We start from the raw sequence: 13,782 nt of genomic DNA on the forward strand, positions 1-13,782 counted from the left end.
TACTGAAATATTTTTCTGATGAAATCATATGATGTCTGCTTGAAAATAATATGAGGTTGTCAGTGGGGTATTAATGGAACATGACTGGCCATGGCTTCATATTTGTTGGGGCTGGATGATAGTATATTGGGATTTATTATATTATGATCCTGTCTACTTTTATGTATGTTCAAAAGTCACCATAATAAAAAGGTTTTCTTTGAAGTAACAAATATTTAAACACAAGTAACTGCACAGCTTTACCAAGGTCAATGTGGCCTTATTTGGTATATTAATATAGTTCAAATAATATTAGGTATGAAATGGTTAAAATAAGAACATGTGGAGCTATAGAGCAGCCAGCAAGAAGTTTACCACCATCACACTGAAAGTGTAGCGATGTTTGTTTATGGCAGGTGTGTGAGGCACCATGGGATAAAATTTAACAGCAACCATTATAATAATAAACTGTAAGAGCAAACTGTAACTACAAATAACTACTATGCATATAAGGCATAATTAGCATGGAAAATTAGTAAAAGAGAGGGATTCGTAGATTTCAAATGGTTCTTGGGGGGAGAAAAAAGCTAACTCTAGACCTCATCTCAACAAAACCAAAAATAGCCTTCCTGGTTTGATAAAATTAGCTTGGTTTGGGAGCCTTAAGCACATTCATCAGTAGAATGGTATGCAGCTGCTAAAAGCCGATGACGCGTACAGAAAAGTAGATCACAGAACAATATATGTATTACAATCTCATTTGCATGAAAACAACCTACATGTGTAAATGCATGGAGAAAGGTCTGGAAGGATAGCCTTTAAACTGTCCTGTAAATATCTTTGGGGAGAGGTATGGTACAGGAAAACGGGAGTAGGTGAAGTTTTTACTTTTAACTATATACTTCTGCATTGTTTGAATTTTTGCAAAGATTATGTATAATTTAAAATATTTAAACACAATTAAAAAAAATTGTTTCAGAGAATCCTGAAATGCAGCTTCTTAGGGGCATTTCATTCACCACCCCTACCCACCTACTCTAGAGAAAGCTCCCACTATACCAAAGCCAAAGCTGGCCATTCAGAATGGGCGTTGGTTGTTTATGCAGAAAGGCTGTGTGTTAATGCTATCAAATAAGTATAATTTCATGTGCACTGGCAATCAGTGGGGAAATTCATTTTTACAACTTGGATCCCGATTGTATAAGCAGTTACTTCCTGCTTATACCCATGAAATGGAGAGTTTGCAATAATTCACCCTTCACCTTAGCACCGCAAAGAATACGAAAGAATTCGGGATTTAGAAACACAGATCGGGGACTTTCCTGGTAGCACAGTGGTTAAGAATCCCCCTGCCAATGCAGGGGACACAGGTTCAATCCCTGGTCCAGGAAGATCCCACATGGTGTGGAGCAACTAAGCCCATGTGCCACAACAACTGAGCCTGCGCTCTAGAGCCCACAAGCCACAACTGTTGAGCCCATGTGCCACAACTACTGAAGCCCATGCACCTAGAGCCCGTGCTCTGCAACAAGAGAAGCCACTGCAATGAGAAGCCTGCACACCACCACGAAGAGTAGCCCCCACTTGCTGCAACTAGACAAAGCCTGTGCACAAAAACAAAGACCCAATGCAGCCAATAAATAAATTAATTAATTAATTTAAAAAAAAGAAACACAGATCAGGACACTGAGAACTCAGATACCATTAGCAAGCCCAAGTGCCCCGCAACGTGAGAAAACTCCTAGTTTAATAAGTGGAGCAGTATATCAGCAATTTACAGGGAGCATTAAAGGAAAGGAAAGCTTCCTAATACCATTACAATCAGCAACCATTACAATCAGCAATTGTTTAAAAATTACTTAAAATGAAGGTTGAAGAAGGATGTGTGTAGCCCCAGAATGGCAATAAGGCATTACAATCCCAGTATAGCATTTTGGCGTCCAGAAAAGTTTCCACAGAGCTTGGAAGAGGAGGAATCCAGGCTGATTGCAACAGAGGCACTTTTTATGGACACACCCACTCAAGGACTGTCATCAGCAGCAAACTAGAAATTGATTTCAGAACTCCTCTACTTTATAGAAATTATTAGCATATAAAATTGCTTATTAATAGCATAGAAAAACAGTATTTTTAGAAAGTACATATAAATAGAATCTTCATTCCATAGTTCTTTACTTTGTTCAGTAAACATTTGTAGAGGGCCTGCCTACTAAGTACCCTGCACTGTGCTAGATACTGAGACAGGGATAAAGCACTGCCTTCTAGGTGCTTACATTCCAGAGGGGAAAACAAAGAATTACAGACTAGCATGATACAAAAGCATAGAGTACCATGAGAGCACATAAGAGGAGCCCCTAATGGACAAGGAAGTGGGAGAAGGTGGCACAGACAGGGGAGCACAGGGTTGTCTACATGTGACATCTAGGCTGAGGTACAAAGGATGGAAAGGGATTGATTAGGTGAAATACGGAAAAAGATCATTCCAGTAAAGGGAAAGTTGCACAGCAGGCCAAAGAATTGTGGGTAAGCACAGCCCATCCAGGGAAATACAGGTAGTTCAACTTGGAAGGAGCATATTTGTAAAGGGAGGAAGGGATGATAGATTGATCCAGAAAGGTAGGCAGGAGCCAGACCCCAAAGGGCCTTCTATGCCATAAGGAGCTTGGATTTATCCTAAGGGCAATGGGAAACAAATGAAGAGTTTTAAGCAAGAAAGTGTCCTAGTCAGACTTATGTTATGGATCATGGATTTGAGAGAAACAAAACTGGTGGGAGTGAGACCAGATGAGAAACAATGATAACCCACACTAAGGCATTAGCAAGTGGGGCTGATGAGGCGAAGACAGACTACTTACAAAGATGTTTAGGAGACAGGATTAATGCCTAGGCTTATGGCTAAGGCAGAAGATTGTTTGGTGGTGCCATTTGCTCAGATATGGAATAGAAGAGGATGAAGAAGTCGTGGGTAGGCAGTAAGAGAGGAGGGAAAGGAGGCTGATGATAAATGCAGATCTGCTTATATTGAGTTTAAGGTTCTATGGGAGCAGTTAAAATCCTTAGACTTGGGAAACTGGCGGCCTTGACCTAGACCCCACACTGTAGATAGTCCCCACTCTGGTCCTCCTGGAGCCGAGCCTCTTGTGGGGCTAAGGGGACGACTGCTCAGAGCTCACACCCCCACTTCCAGACCTGCTCCGTTTTGCATTCCTAGGATTCCCTAACTCTCTCCCAAATGGCTCCAAGCCCACTTTCAGCCCAAGACAAGCCTCTTTCCCCAGCCTGTCCTCCTGATAGTGGACCTCACCGCCAATCATGCAACTCCCCCAGGCCCAAGGAGTGGCCAGAAAGGTGGCTGTTTGGGAGGAGTGTGGGTGGAGCTTGGAAATTCAAGCTGAGGTGTTCACACGTGTGGATCTGAGAAGCCCCTCACTGTAGAACAGGGTGGGAAGGAAAGGGGAGGAGGTTAGGGACCGCCATGTGTACTCTTGCCCTGGCTGTGCACATGCTAGGAGTAGGCCTCATGTAGGGCATCTGGTGGGAAATTGGATATATGGATCTCGGGCTCAGGAGAGAGAGAGGAGATTTAGAATTCATTAATAATGAGGCAGTAATTAAAGTTCCAATAATGGCTATCCAAGGATAACATATAACATGAGAAGAGTCAAAGGCCAAGGACAGAACACTGAAGAACACCAGCATTTATGGGATACACACAGGAAGTGAAAAATTGAAAGGAAATTGAGGGACTTCCCTGGTGGCGCGGTGGTTAAGAATCCGCCTGCCAATGCAGGGGACACGGGTTCAAGCCCTGGTCCGGGAAGATCCCACATGCCGTGGAGCAACTAAGCCTGTGTGCCACAGCTACTGAGCCCACACACTGCAAACTGCAGAAGCCCGTGTGCCTTGAGCCCGAGCCCTGCAACAAGAGCAGCTACTGCAATGAGAAGCCCTCGCACCACAGCAAAGAGTAGCCCCCGCTCGCTGCAACTAGAAGAAGCCTGCAACTAGAAGAAGCCTGCAACTAGAAGAAGCCTGCGTGTAGCCACGAAGACCCAACACAGCCAATTAATTAGTTAATTAATTTAAAAAAAGAAAGGAAATTGAGAAGCAGCAGCTAAGAATATACAGAAGGAAACCCAGCAGTGGGTGATGCCAAAAGACCCAGAAAAGAGAATTTTAAGAGAGTAGTCAGTGGTGCTGAATACTGCAAAGAGCTCAAATCAGAAGACTGAAAATGTCCATTGGACTTAACAGTTAGGAGGTCCCTGGTGATTCAGACAGGGGTTTCACAGTGGAGTGAAGGGGCCAGAAATCAAACGTCAGTGGGTAAGCAAAGAATGGGAGGGCAGCGAGTGGAAGCAGCGAGTGCAGACAACTTCAGGAAGTTTGACGAGGAAGGTAAGCAGTGAGATGTAGCAATAACTACAGAGGCAGGCGGAACGGAATTACAGTTCAGTGGCAGAATTTACTGCTCACCAAATCCTCTCGAAGCCTTCTGAAACTCCCAAGTTATAGAACTCCACAAGGTATTGCTGGGTATACAAGCTACCCGACCTGGGCGGACCCTCCCTGACCACTAGAGTCAAGTTTCTGGGAACCACTGTAGATAAAACCAGAGAGCAGTACCCACTTGCCTCTCCTGCTGCAGAGGAAGGAGCATTTGTTTTAACAAGACTTGCTTCTGCCTTAATGTACCACGGGCCACACTGACAGTCTCTAACAAGGACGTCAACCATCAAAGGAGTACACAAATTCTTAGGTCAAGAAGAGCACAGCACTAATCTACAGTTCTTGACTTGACCGTACCTGTCAGAGAGTTCGAGAATGGTAGAGCTGGAAGGAACCTTAGAAATTATGTACTTCATGCCCCGATGTATGGGTGAGGGCTTAGCAAATTAATGGTGGATTCAACATTGGGACTCAGGTCTCCATTACTTATACGTAGGGAGAACATGTGTACCAGTTTGCCTAAAACAGTCCCAGTTCACACCTGTTACTCATGGTAATTATTAGCACCAGCTCTTATTTTCAAATGTGTTCTGGTGTAGACAAAAAATTCTATAGTCACCCTACTTGCATAGCATAAGTTTTGGGGTGAGGCAAGCATTACTATTTACTTATAAGATTATTTTTCTTTAATGTGATCTCAAAGGTTTAAGTGTCTTAAACCTACTTGTCATTTTATAGGCGAGGTAACATACATGAAAGCAGGTCTCAGACTATAAAATGCTAAACAAAGGTCAGGATTAAAAATAATAATAACCTTGGATAAGGTAAGAGTTTCTTAAATATGACACCAAAAACATGAGCAACAAAAGTAAAAATAGATAAACTGTACTTCATCAAAATGAAAAAATTGGGGGCTTCAAATGATATATCAAGGAAGTAAAAAAACGACCCACAGAATGGGAGAAAATATTTGCAAATCATATACCTAAGGGTCTAGTATCTAGAATAAAGAACCCCCACACCTCAACAACAAGAAGATGAACAACTCAATTTTAAAATGGACAAAATACTTGACAGTCACCATCAATTTTATCATGGAAGTTAATGGGAAAATGAATTTATCTCATAGAATCTTGCCTCGCCATCAAACTTGTTGCAATATCCTTGTCTCATTAAACAAGAACTCCCCAAAGAAATGAATCCAGATTTGTCAAGGGATAGCTTTGCATTTGGGCTGAAATCATCTGAGAATTGCCTTCCCTTTCTATCTCATTTTGGTGAAATCAACTTAGGCATGAACCAATAGTCTGTGTAGTAAGCAGGGCGCCTAAATCACTGTAGATGAGGTTGGACTTGAAGGGCCATCCCAAGGTGTCTGTGGCCCACCCAGCCACAGCAACAACCTCCCTCCCTCAATTCAATGTCCTCTCTCCTCCTCCACCTCTCCCACCACACCGTCTAATCCTTATCCTGTCCTTGGTTGTCTCTTTCAAGCTTCTTTCCAGGTGTCTAAACTAGAGAGAATTATCTTAATTTGAGAAAAAAAACTAAGGGCACCTAGAACTGTGCTGGGTAAGAGGGGAGGGTGTGTTGCCTGTCTGAAAAGATGTCCAAAAAGAGAACAGACAACAATTGTCACTGGTGTGGCAGTAGCCTCGCCTCAGGCATGAGGCCCCTCCCAGCTCCAGCCGCTCAGCCTTGGTGTCCTCCCTCTCATTCCCCTCCAGGCATACACGGAGAGAAACCGGCTCAGCAACAATTGGCCTTTTCAGATGCTGCCTCAGAGTTGCCACTTCTTACTACAGTCCTGCGGCTTTAAATAGTCTCAGGAATGTAGGCTTCACAACCCTCAGGTTCCCAGGCGATCCTAAAGGGTTGCGTGCAAATGCAGAAACTCCTGATCTTCCTCACCTGCAAGCCAACTATTAAAATGCTTAGACAAAGGAGGCAAGAACATACAATGGAGAAAAGACAGCCTCTTCAATAAGTGGTGCTGGAAAAACTGGACAGCTACATGTAAAAGAATGAAACTAGAACACTACCTAATACCATACACAAAAATAAACTCAAAATGGATTAAAGACCTAAATGTAAGACCGGACACTACAAAACTCTTAGAGGAAAATATAGGCAAAACACTATGACATCAATCATAGCAAGATGCTTCTTGACCCACCTCCCAGAATAACGGAAATAAAAACAAAAATAAACAAATGGGACCTAATGAAACTTAAAAGCTTTTGCACAGCAAAGGAAACCATAAACAGGACAAAAAGACAACCCTCAAAATGGGAGAAAATATTTGTAAATGAAGCAACTGACAAAGGGTTAATCTCCAAAATATACAAGCAGCTCATGCAGCTCAATATCAAAAAAACAAACAACCCAATCCAAAAATGGGCAGAAGACCTAAATAGCCCTTTCTCCAAGGAACACATGCAGATGGCCAACAGACACATGAAAAGATGCTCAACATCACTAATCATTAGAGAAATGCAAATCAAAACCACAATGAGGTATCACCTCACACCAATCAGAATGGCCATCATCAAAAAGCTAGAAACAATAAATGCCGGTGAGGGTGCAGAGAAAGGGAACCCTCTTGCACTGTTGGTGGGAATGTAAATTGATACAGCCACTATGGAAAACAGTATGGAGGTTCCTTAAAAAACTAAAAATAGAACTATTGTATGACTCAGCAATCCCACTACTGGGCATATACCTGGAGAAAATCATAATTCACCAAAAGATACATGGGACTTCCTAAGTGCAGCAGTGGTTAAGAATCCACCTGCCAATGCAGGGCACATGGGTTCGATCCCTGCTCCAGGAAGATCCCACATGCCACAGAGTGGCTGGGCCCATGTGCCACAGCTATTGAGCCTGCGATTGAGCCAGCGCTTTAGAGCCTGTGAGCCACAACTGTTGAGCCCATGTGCCGCAGCTGTCGAAGCCCACGCACCTAGAGCCCATGCTCTACAACAAGAGAAGCCATGGCAATGAGGAGCCCGCACACCACAACAAAAGAGTAGTCCCAGCTCGCTGCAACTAGAGAAAGCCCGCGTGTAGCAACAAAGACCCAACACAACCAATTAAAAAAAAAAAAAATACATGTACCACACTGTTCATTGCAGCATTATTTACAATAGCCAGGACATGGAAGCAACCTAAATCTCCATTGACAGATGAATGTATAAAGAAGATGTGGCACATATATACAATGGAATATTACTCAGCCATAAAAAGAAATGAAATTGAGCTATTTGTAGTGAGGTAGGTGGATCTAGAGTCTGTCATACAGAGTGAAGTAAGCCAGGAAGAGAAAAATAAATACCGTATGCTAACACATATATATTGAATCTAGAAAAATGATGAACCTAGTGGCAGGGTAGGAATAGAGATGCAGACGTAGAGAATAGACCTGAGGGCACGGGGGGTCGGGGAAGCTGGGACGTAGTGACAGTGTAGCATCGATTTGTACACACTACCAAATGTAAAATAGATGGCTAGTGGGAAGCTACTACAGAGCACAGGGAGACCAGCTTGATGTTTTGTGAAGACCTAAAGGGGTAGGATAGGGAGGTTGGGAGGGAGGCTCAAGAGGGAGGGGATGTGGGGATATAGGTATACATGTGACTCTTTCATTTTGTTGTACAGCAGAAACTGACACAATACTGTAAAGCAATTATACTCCAATAAAGATTTAAAAAAATTTAACATTTAGGATTATAGACTGACTGGTTTATCATGCCCATGCCATGACCACGTTATCTTCTTCTGCTAAGAGTGTAGGAAACTCCAATTTTAATCAATACTGATACGGCCTTTACAGACTTAAAGCATCAGCACACTTCATTCACATATTCCACAGACAAAAGAATGAGACAGTTTGCTAAACAACTTAAAGGTTAACCTAACTTCTAACATTCTATGACTTTCTTCCAATAATTCGTAAAATCAGGAAAGTACCTTGTAGGCTAAATATATATTTAGTGAATAAATTTTGTAAACCATTCTGAAACAATATTTCATGAAAGGAAAATATACTAAAAACTGCATACTTCTACAAGGACTACTTCTATATTTTGCCTGAATGTTTTAACTTCTTATATGAAATATATGACATTGAAATACTGAATATCCCATTCATGCAATAAACTTATTATGTCAAATAAAATAAAATGTTCAGGAGAGATGATTTCACTGTGCAGACACATTCGTGGACCAAACAGAAACCCCAATGTTGATGGGGAGGGGGTTGGATGGGAAAGCCTCCTAGCTCGCCATGGCTAACAGCCCGGAGCCTGGGCTCCCTTCCAGGTTCAGTGTGCTCCTGGGGACTTAGAAGCTGGGTGTCCTCTCCAAGCATATCTCAAGAGTCAGATTACTGTGAAGAGTGTTTAGGAGTTCAGGATACTTGTGCATGTCCCCCACAGCCCAAAGAAGTGAATATTGAAAGCTGTATGTATGGTTGCTCTCTTGCTCTCCTCCTCCACTACCACTCATCTCAGAGCCACATCCTGACATATCTGATGCTCCCCCTGCAAGGGAAATGCTGGGAAAAGTAGATGAATAATTTCACATACAGAGTAAAAACATTTAAACCAAGTGATAAACCCAAGACTGCTTTGGGCTGTTTCACAAGTTTGCAATTTCTTTTTCTCTTTTTCTTTTTCTTTCTTTCTTTCTTTCTTTCTTTCTTTCTTTCTTTCTTTCTTTCTTTCTTTCTTTCTTTCTTTCTTTCTTTCTTTCTTTCTTTCCTTCTTTCTTTCTTTCCTTTTTTCTTTCTCTTTCTTTCCTTCTTTCTTTCTTTCTTTTTCTTTCTTCTTCCCCTTCCTTCCTTCCTTTCTTTTTTTAATAGATTGAGAGTATTCTATGGAGCACCCACCAAGAGATGCTCAGGAAAAGTCCCAACAGGGAAACACGTCTTTATTTACTCATCAACCAGTCTTCTGGAAAGATCAGATAGAGGTGTGAACAAGAGAAAAGTAAGCACAGAGAGGCAAACAAGATGCTCCAAGTCACCCATACAGTTATTAGAGGAGGCCCAACTAATCAACAAGTATTTATGGTGTGTCAACCATGTGCTCAGCCCCAGTGCTAGAAGCTGGGATGGAGGCAACAAACAAATAGGCCTGCCCTGAGGAAGCTTATTGTTCAGCCAGAGGAACCAAATTAACATAGTGTATCAGTTATTTGTTGCTGTGTAACAAACTCCCCCCAAATTTAGTGACTTAAAATAACAAGCACTTATTTAGCTCATTACTCTTTGGATTAGTTGGATTGTTCTGCTAGTTGGGCTAGGCCTGGCTGATCTTGGCTGGAATCACTCAAGGAAGGTTGGCTAGGGTCTGGCCACTTTAAGGTGGCCTTGACTTGCTAAACTGTTTTCTGTTTCATATGGTCTTTTATCCTCCAGCAGGCTAACCTGGATTTGTTGTCATGGTGATGGTAGGACTCTAAGAGAGGACAAAAGTGTGCAAGGTTTCTTGAGGACTGGGCATCACTTCTAATGCATTCTATTAACCAAAGCTGGTCACAAGGCTAGCCTAGGTCAAGGGTGGAGAAACAGATTATATCTCTATACAGGAGGAGATGTATAAAGTCAGTTTGCAAGGAACATAGATATAGGAAGGAAAGAAAAATTGGACCACTATTAACTGACCACTCATAAGAAGTAACAAGCAAAACAAAACAGTAAATGGCTAAGGGCTACTCTGTGCTGGGGGAAGTTTACCAGGTCCCAGGCCTAGACCTGGACATGGCTTCTAGTCAGAAGTCAAAGTAGCAAACCACTCAAGTGCAGCTTCACACTATTATGCCAACAGGGTCTTATTGGTATTGGTTTGGGTGCTTTTATTGATTTATAACCCAGAAGCCCCAAACAGCCAAATAAGCCATTGTTCCAATCAATTTTTTTAAAATGCTAAGACCCACTTTTCAAGCGGCACCTACTTGGAAAGGATGCTCCAGTTTCTACATCCCAAACAACATGGCCTTGGCTTGAAAGCTCACTGCTGGAGGTGATATTGCCTCAATCCAAGACCTCAAAGTTGGAGATGTCTTCACTCCCTGTGCCAGAGAAAACTTCACCCCAGACACTAAAACCTCCACCCCAGCAAAGCTTATGGACTGCTTCTCCTAAAACTCATGTTGGATACAGGAGGTTTCTGTTTTTCTTCCTTTGATATTAGGGATTCTGTTATATTCCCAAGCTTTCTGTCTGCTTAGCCCATGATCCTGGTATATTCCTTGCCAAAACATATACCCCTACAACTCTCATGCTTAAAGAGAAATCTGCTAGAGGTTAATACTATCTGTGACATTCTAAAGCTTAGTGGACATTATGGAGGCACCTGCCTTAGGTCAGTCAGCCCCAGGGCCTCCCCAGGAAGAGGACCACTCACTTCCCAGTGCCTTCTCCTTCTACTCTCCTCCAGCTTTCCACCACAACCTTCTGCTTTGCATCTCTGACCAAGGCCACCACAACTACTCCTTCCCCTGGTTATATACAATACCACTAATCTTTTTGTCTACTTTGCTAACTTATCAGTTCATATCCTCCAGCAACATAACTGCCAGACCTACCACCTTGAACTGAGAGTATTTCTAACACACTCTACAATTCCACCAAGATATTGTTAGAAACTCCAAAAATTTCAGATCTATTTTCTTGGCTAATGCCATATAAATGGGAAACTTAGTTATGGCCAGCCTACAAGGATTCTTTCCACTTCTATTTCTGTTTCTTATACCCATAATAAAAGGTTTTTCTGTGCTGCTTAGGGCAACTCATGCCCTGCTCTCTAAAAGTCTCTGTTATGATTACTGCAAAGTTCCCTTAAAATGGTGCCAAATAGCCACAGAATCGATTGTTCTGTGTTTTCTTAGATTCTGTATCTTTCTATTTGGCATCCATTGGTTGATTACATTAAGTGTATTTTCTTATTTTCTGCATTGTTGATGCTCTGGCATTTACGAGCCTTACAGACCCTGGGAAATACTGTCCCACCTAGGCCTAGTCAGTTTGTACAGATAGCATAGGGCTTGACCAAAGCACACTCATCACATACAAACCAACCAATTGTGTTGAGTCTATACACAACAACCATCTCCTTATCTAACTCTCACACACCAAGCAAATATTTCTCCAGCCCTAAAGCATCCCAGGACCACGTATTAGGCAACTAGATAACACCCTATGCCTCAAAGCCTGCCAGAATTATTCAAATTAGCCATTCCTAAGATGTTTACCTTGTCCTGCCTTGTTTTTTCCCTGGAAACCAAAATAAAGGCTCTGGCCTAGGCTTTTCTCTTGTTTCTGTCTTCTCCGCCTGACCAAAACCTGGTACTTCCCCTGCGGCCCTTCATGGTATGCAGTGACGCCCTCTCCGGGACCCATGGGGGAAGAAAACTTATTTCTTTCAAGCCTTATTCTTGATTCCTCCCATTGACTCATCAACTTTACCATACCATATCCGGCATGCACCTTCTTAGAACAGGTAAGAAGTATTACCTTATTTTATAGTTAAGAAAACATGAACTGAAGGAGCTCCAGTCACTTACTGAGGATCATACAGTAAGTGAAGGAGCTGAGGTTTGAACTCAGTTCTTGTGGCTAGGTCTTGGAAAACCTTAAATTATGGTTTAGAGTGCTTTTGAAACCCTCCTTAGAGTTCTAATTGGTATTTTTACCTCAGAGTCTTAAAAGCTACTGTACAACCACAATTTTGAAAACTGATTCATCAAATGACATTGCAGAGAAGGCAAATGGATCAATTATGGGATCAACTCAATTTAAACACCTGATGATCACCTGGACACAGAGAAGGAATACACAGAGCTGTGAAGATCTGGGGACATGTGTCAGAATATTGTGGACTTTTCTTATGCTAGATTAAAAAAGATCAAAAGGGAGATTTTAAGGGAATTCCCTGGCAGTCCAGTGATTAGGACTCTGTGCTTCCTTTGCTGGGAGACCAGGTTTGATCCCTGGTGGCGGAACTAAGATCCCACACGCCACATGCGGCCAAAAAAACAAAGGGGGAGGGGATTTTTAAAAGGACAAACAGGATGCTCCTCTGTTTATCAAGGGCATAATATTAGGAATCATGTTCATTGAAATCATATCAACATCAAGGACAGTGTTAAGGAATATTGTTCTTTTAAATAATAAGAACCTGGACTTCCCTGGTGGTGCAGTGGCAAAGAATCCGCCTGCCAATGCAGGGAACACACAGGTTCAATCCCTGGTCCAGAAAGATTCCCACATGCTCCGAAGCAACTAAGCCCATGAGCCACAGCTACCGAGCCTGCACTCTAGAGCCTGTGAGCCACAACTACTGAGCTCTCGTGCCACAACTACTGAAGCCCTCGCGCCTAGAGCCCATGCTCTACAACAAGAGAAGCCACGGCAATGAGGAGCCTGTGCGCCACCACGAAGAGTAGCCCCCACTCGCTGCAACTAGAGAAAGCCTTCGTGCAGCAACGAAGACCCAACACAGCTAAAAATTAATTAATTAATTAATTAAAATAAATAAATAATAAGACCCTGAGAAATTTTGCTGCTTAAAATCATATCAGGGGAGAAAGAACAATTAAGTTGGAGGAATTACACTTTGCAATTTCAACACTTAGTACAAAACCACAGTAATCAAAACAGTGTGGTGCTGCCATAAAAAGACAGACATATAGGTCAGTAGAATATAACTGAGAGTCCATATATCTATCGTCAATTGACTTTCAACAAGGAATGGGGAGTGACTGCTTAACACAAGCAATGTACCTAAAATATTTGTTGAACTATTATACCTAACTAGTTTTATTTCCTCAATGTAATCAACCTGTATGATGCACCTTTTTTACATTAAAGTTATTAATTGCGCACCAGTCTGAAACAGAAATTAATTCCCATGAATGAGCCTAATCATAATTGCAGCTGGTGGCAACTTTAGTAGAATACACTAATAGAGCTCACCAGTATTCTTGGATAGGCAAATCAGAAATCCAACAGTAAGTTAAATTTTCTGAGCTAGCTACTGAATGTAAACAATGAGCTGTTTCTATATAAAAAGTTAGTCCTAGAATCAGGATGGTGAGAAAAATTTTAAATAGTTAAAAGAATTAAAATGTAAATCAGTATCCCTATTCATAGGCATGATCTTGATTGAAAGGCCTTGGAGTTGAGCTGTCCACTTCCATGAAGTCCCTGTCACACGGTATATTCTGGCAATGGTCTGGGATGACACTTTTTGATGTTCCTCTTAGAAGACTGAATTTTGATCTATAACTCAGAGCAGGGACATTTAGGCAAGCGTAAGGAAATAAAACAGAAACCACTTGAACATAAGACTG

Source organism: Hippopotamus amphibius, chromosome 2 (assembly GCF_030028045.1).
Source record: "Hippopotamus amphibius kiboko isolate mHipAmp2 chromosome 2, mHipAmp2.hap2, whole genome shotgun sequence".
NCBI lineage: Eukaryota > Metazoa > Chordata > Mammalia > Artiodactyla > Hippopotamidae > Hippopotamus > Hippopotamus amphibius.